Here is a 7031-nt window from a genome sequence, read left to right as displayed (position 1 = left end):
ATTACCTCTCTTGAAGCTGTACAACAACCTGGATTTGAAAGAGGAAGAGGAATTTGTAGCTTGTGTGGGCACACACTCTCAATACCTCATATCCATTGTGCTTTTTCCTGCCCCACTGCACAAATTTTTTAAACATTTACTGGCAAACACAAAACTGCCTGTATGCCTCTTGTCCTTTGCTTCAGGTCAGGACCCAGAGGATGTGCAGGTCCCTGGCTCTGGCCTTCCCCAGGGCCTTCGCCCACATGCCACCCACTCGCCCTTCGCCTCGGGTTGGGAGATGTGCCAATCCCTGGCTCTGGCCTTTTTGATAGCCATCTAATATTGTCAATGTGATCTTGAGTGTGGTGTCAGTTTCTAAAGCCAACCTGTACATCAGGTAACTCTTGAACAATGACATTCTGTAGCTTCCGTTTAATGATTTTTAACAGAATTTTGCTTGCATGAGAAATCACTGCAATTGTGTGATAGTTGGAGCAGCCTCTGGCATTTTCTTCAATGGAAGAAAACCAATTATCTACAGAGATTCTCAGTTGTCCAGGTCATGGTTATCCCAAAGGTACAACTGGACTTTCTGTGGGCTTGTTTCTTTTTTCCCCAGTTTTTCCAGTTCCGATCATTCAGTCAGAACTGAAAATGCTTCTTGGGTGAGAAGCAAAATGTCTTCAACAGAAAAAAAACACAGAAAGTCCAGTTGCCTTTTGAAAAAGCATCTTTGGAAGCACCACTCAAGAAAAAATAGTCTGTATATTTGCTAACCTAGAAACAATGTTTCCACTTCATACATATTCTGATGATTGTAGGACCAAACATGGCCATCTATGAGGCAATGAAAGGAAGGGGTGAAGAGCAGAATAGTCATTGGAGCACCTTCCCATTCTTTTTTCTTCATACATTGATGCCTTTTTCCTTCATAGGATTTTATTTATTGAAGTCAATAGGCATAATTTCAAGGGTGTAGAGAAATCAAATGTCTGTTAAATAATGAGTATTCCCACTAAAAAGGCAAATAAATAGGTAAATAGATAAAAATGAAATGATGCATCTTTGTATTCCAAAAACTGAATGATATTTTGGAGATGCAAGATAATTGTATCTTTGTCGTTTTTAAAAAATGCCCTACCGAAGGTCAACCTAGAGCAGATCTGTTGCTGCTAGATCAACTGTATTAGAATTCTTAGGGAACCAGTCAAGATTTTCTTGTTATGAAGTATTGAACTTCCTACCCTTTCCAATTAGCTGATGTTTGGTAGCAAACCTCAGGGCTCTTCTTCATAGCTGCATTAATATATTCTCATTCAAGCATTATGCTAGCATAATGCACACCAAATGTTATGCTGTCCTCACCAATTTTAATGTAGGACAACTTAAGGAAAGTGACAGGTGAATCCCCACTGGACTACCTACTAATGGGGAAAACAGTCACCAATCACTTTTCGTGTGTGAGCAGGTGAAATCAGACAGATGAAAAGTTTCATCTCTGTGGCTCTGTGGCTCTGAGGGTTTGAAAATGACTGGCTGCACATAGCAAATGATCCTGCATTGCTATCTGTTTCCTACCTATCACATGTTATACGTTGGCAGAGAAATAGACAGAACTACTTTTAAATACAGACCTTCCTCAGTTCTTGTATTCTTCATGTGGATCAACAGAATGGACTAGGGCAGTGATGGCTAACCTTTTTGCCATCACGTGCCAGGAGAGGGGGTGGGGGTGGGAGAGGTTCACGCATGTGCATGCCCACACTCATAATTCTATGTGCCCCCCCCTGCGCATGCACACGATGGCCTGGTAGGCCCATTTTTCTTTCTTACCTGGCTCCAGATCCTCTCTATGCATCTGGGAAGGGCGAAAACAGCCTTTCCCACTCCCTCAGAGAGAGGCTCTGGAGGCTGGGGACAGCAAAAAAGTCACTTCCTGTCCCACCGGGAGTTGGGAAATGGGCCCTTTCAGGCCTCCGGAGAGCTTCCGAGGGAGTGGAAAAGGCTGTTTTCACCCTCTGCAGATATGGATCGGAGCCAGGTAAGAAAGAAAAACAGGCCTTCCCCACCACCCCCAGGCCTTCCGAAGGCAGGAAACAGCCTGTTTCCCTACTTCAGGTGGACCCAGAGGCCTGAAAGTCAGCTGGTCGGTGTGTGCATGTGCGCCAGACCTGAGCTGGCATGCCCACTGATATGGCTATGCGTGCCACCTGTGCCATAGGTTCGCCATCATGGGACTAGGGCTTTTCAGCAAAGCAAAAGAGAACAGCTTCAGACAAATGCTTAAGTAAAGAACTTAGTAAAACATTAAATTTAAATATATTTAAATTGTAAATTTAATATTTTAAATTATATCCCCATACAGAATGTAATTATATTTAATATAATTTAAAAATGAATCCATCTTTGTAGAATGCAAAGTTTCTGTTTTGAACTTCATTAATCATATGCAAATGACTAGCAATCATGATCTGAAAATCTTCAGGATTAAAAATGAAGAATATTTAAATGTATTTTATTTAAGTATTTAAATGAACATGATCAATCATTAACATATGAAAATAAATAATGCCTATGCTTAATTTACTGAAGAAACAAATTTTTAGCAGGGAAGCATCAGATGGAAGCCACAGGATTTGTAAGACTAGCTTAGATTTGTCAATTTCAATTGTCAAGTGGTTTTAAAGTGGCAGTTCTTCATCTTTCTTCTTAAAGACTAATTGATGGAATCATAGCTGCTCTGAGTGATATTATTTTTTACCACTTGGATAAGCAGGAAGGGATACCAGGTTTTGGGAGCCTCTTAATCAATCTCTAATGTGTGCTCCAGATAAATGGTTCATTACATGAACAGTATTACAGTTCATCATAGTTTCTGCTTATTATAATATGAAAAGACCAGTTATAGTAATTCTCCTCTGTCCAGTTGCAAGTCACATCTTCTTTTCAGGCTTCAAACATTCATCTCCTGTTCACTTGAACCCGCCTTACCTTTCCAGGTGACTCACAGTTTGCTGTTCTGTAAAGAGCTGAAAGATATTTCTGAGTTCCACAGCACAGAATGTCTTCTGGATGCCATTCTCTTTCTCTTTCAGATAGGAACATGAACATGTCAGAAACATTGCAGGAAATGATCTTTAAATTATCATACAAATATGTTTATTTCTTATGGTTTTTTTTTTTTTTTTATTTGATTTATATGCCGCCCTTCTCCGGAGACTCAGGGCGGCTTACAGTGCGTTAAGCAATAGCCTTCATACTTTTGTATATTTATACAAAGTCAGCTTATTGCCCCCACAAACTGGGTCCTCATTTAACCTACCTTAGAAAGGATGGAAGGCTGAGTCAACCTTGAGCCTTGGAGATTCGAACCAGCAGTAAATTGCAGGCAGCTGTGTTAATAACAGGGTGCTTTAAACCACTGTAGTACCAAGGTTCTTCCTTAGAAACTCCTCTGATAATTTAGAAGGAAAATTCATTATAGATCTCCCAAAAGCTTGTTAACAGAATTTGTGTGCTTAGTGGGCTTTGGCTTTGGAAATGGCAGCTTCATATGTTCTATACAATTGTTGCATCAATCTCTGCTAACAATGTACTATATGATAATTCAATCAACCAATCAATCATCAACTCTTGAAAATAAACTTATTTGTATACATAGTGTAGATTTTCAAATAACAGCTTTATATAACATCTAATATGGAAATTGGAGTAGTAAATGTCTTATAAGAAGACATTTTAAAGCCTTTCAGCATCCATTTACCTAGTCAGCGATGGGCTGTCTTAATCCCAGAGATGTCACTTTGTGACTGAGATGTCATACAAGTTGACAAATAATAAAAAAAAAAATATTATTCCCACCTCAGATAGAATCTACAAATAGAATTTCCCCAAATTCTTTGGATATATAAATTAAACAATAGCTTTCATTGTTCCAAGACACATCATAAATTATAATAAATGTTATATATCTATAAATCCTCCTTCAGGTTTCCTCATGATTTCATGGAGGCATAAATTTTGGTTAATGGATAACAAAAATGAAAGAGTTTTCCTTTCTTCAGGGACCTGTTCTCAACTTCCTGGTTTAGCCCATATATATATGTGTACATGTGCTGGGTTATATAGCTATACAGATTAATAAGTATACTCAAATCCATATCCTAATATTTAGCTGAAATATAACTTACACAATACTTCTCCACATTATATTTTAATATTTTCATGTTCAGAAAAAATATATTTTCAATCTTTTGTCTTTTGCATAAGCCGTCATGGTAGAGGATGTCTAAAGAAAGAAAACAAGAACCCAAAATAGATCATGTTTTTCTTGAAATAAGGACTAGTTATAAAATATATATAGAACCTAGGAGCACAGCACCTCAGTATGGCAAGAACTAATTTAGCTGATGGCTACAACTGAGTTTCTGACATGCTGGTTGGTAGTAAATTTGAGCCAGAGGTAGTTGGAATCTCATGACTATTAAGTAGAAGGGCTATGGCATAAAAACTTTCTCCCATCATTTATTATCTTTAACAATACAGAGTGTTTTTTGGGGGCTGATATCTATCTAAATTTAAATATCTAATCTGTGGCATGGCGTGGCATGGCATGGCATGGCATGGCATGGCATGGCATGGCATGGCAAGGAAGGAAGGAAGGAAGGAAGGAAGGAAGGAAGGAAGGAAGGAAGGAAGGAAGGAAGGAAGGAAGGACCATTACCAGGAATCATAAAGATTATATTGATAAAACACAAATTTAGGAAATCTTGAATTCTACAAAATGGGCTACCACCTATAAGATTTAGGTGGTAAAGATAAATATCTTATTGGTCGAGGTACGGAAGAAAGAGATAGAAGAATTGTTGGGACTACAGGTTGTTAAAAAAATAAAATATCTAGGAATTTGGGTAACCACAAGGTGTTCATCCTTAAAAGATGATAATTATACCTCTTTAATTAGGAAAATGAAACAAGACCTGGATAGATGGAAGAAAATACAATTGTCACTTTTGGGAAAGATAGCTGCAATTAAGATGAACATCCTCCCCAAAGTACTATTTTTATATCAAAATATACTTGTGAATTTAGATTTTTTTTTCCAGAATTAAACAAAATCATTAGGGAATTTATATGGGAGGGGAAAAAGCCGAGGTTCTCTCTTAAAATTTTAAAGGGAAAAAGAAATATAGGAGGATTTGGACTTCCCGACTGGGAAACATTATAGGGCAGCTAAGCTAGTCTGGATAAGGGACTAGGCTACTCTGGAAAATAAGAGGATTTTAACTTTGGAAGGCCATGATTTACAGAGAGGGTGGCATCCATACTTATGGGACACAGAGAAGAATAAGAAAACATATTTTCATAGACATAAAATTAGAGACTCATTGATACAAACATGGACCAGAATTAGGCAGAGATATTATAAAAAAGTCCCAAGATGGTTCTCCACGATGGAGGCCCTGATCTATCCCAATAGGTGGGGAATGGAGAAAACGTGTAGGTATAAAGACATTTTAGATGAAGGAGGAAATCTTAAATCTAATGATGCCCTGAGAGAGCAAGGAATAAATCTACACTGGTGGACCTATCTGCAAATAAAATCCAGGAACCAGAAAGATAAAGAACAATGCAGCTTAGAACTAGGATATAACGGGCTGGATATACAATTATACAATTATCTATTAGATGAGGACAGAACTGAGGATATAACAAAAAACTGAATGAGTGCATGGGAGAAAAATATTGGACACGGCATAAATTTTAATGAATGGGAAGAGGCATGGAATAAGAATTTTAAATTGACCAGAGCTGCAACATATAAGGAAAACCATTATAAAATGTTCCACAGGTGGTATTTAGCCCCTGCTAGGCTAGCAAAGATGTATCCTAACATACACCCAAACTGGTGGAAATGTGGCTATGGTCAGGGCACCTTCTTTCACATGTGGTGGACATACCCTGAATCAAAAGGATATTGGAGTAAGATTAGGGGATGGTTACAAGAAATAATTGGAGAAGACATTGAATTGACACTGGAAATATTAATAGTAAAGAAGACATATGGAAAAGAAAAGAATCATTTAATGATACATATAATCACAGCTGCTAGACTGGCCTACGCACAATATTGGAAAGAGAAAGCCCAGCTACCAGAAGAACTTATAATTAGGAAAATACTGGAGTGCACAGAGATGAGCAAACTAACCCATGAAATAAACGATGATGAGAATTTAGAATACTATACCATGTGGGGAAGGTGGTATAATTGGATGAATGATAAAGTGAAAGAAAGAGAAAAAGGTGTGTGAAATAAAAGCAAAAAGTAGCCTAAGTGACACCAGGTATATATTTTGTACATATGTATAAACACTGCATATCCGATATTAATGGAAATGTTACTTTATATATGATAATAAATTTAATAAAATTTCTTTTTTAAAAAAATAAACAATGCTGCAAATATGTTCAAATGTTCAACTAAAGAGAGAGAGAGAGAGAGAGAGAGAGAGAGAGAGAGAGAGAGAGATTGGTCGTAAGTCAAAGGCTACCCATAAATGCATGTTATTAGAATAAGCAATGAAGTTTATATTTTATTTTCCAATGAAATCAAAATCCCATCATGCTATTTATACATTTGTACATGGGAAAAGGAACTTTTATTTGTGTATCAATGTGTAATCCTCTCTTTGAGGGGAATCTTGACTAGGTTAGAAGAGCTCTACATATACATGTAGCACCTTTCTACATGCATTTTGAAATCATAAATAGATGTGTAAGTGGTACATGTGTGTTATAATAGCCATGGAAAAAAAGTAAAATTAAAATATAAAATTAAAATAACATGGTAAGGTTGCATGTTCTTTTTAAGAAAATAAGAAATCAACATGATAGTGAGTATTTCACAGATTTTAATGAAAAGCCAATAGGATATTTATGGTTAGGAAATTTGTATTCACAGTAAGAAAAAGTAAGAAGAGTGCTAGCATGTAGAATTCCTAAGTTGAGAGTAAGTCAATTAAATGATAATTGGTTGTTTTAAAAATACT

This window comes from Pituophis catenifer, unplaced genomic scaffold, assembly GCF_029215685.1.
Source record: "Pituophis catenifer annectens isolate HBS135680 unplaced genomic scaffold, rPitCat1.0.hap2 SCAF_4, whole genome shotgun sequence".
Classification (NCBI taxonomy): Eukaryota; Metazoa; Chordata; class Lepidosauria; order Squamata; family Colubridae; genus Pituophis; species Pituophis catenifer.
This window is presented reverse-complemented; position numbering follows the sequence as displayed.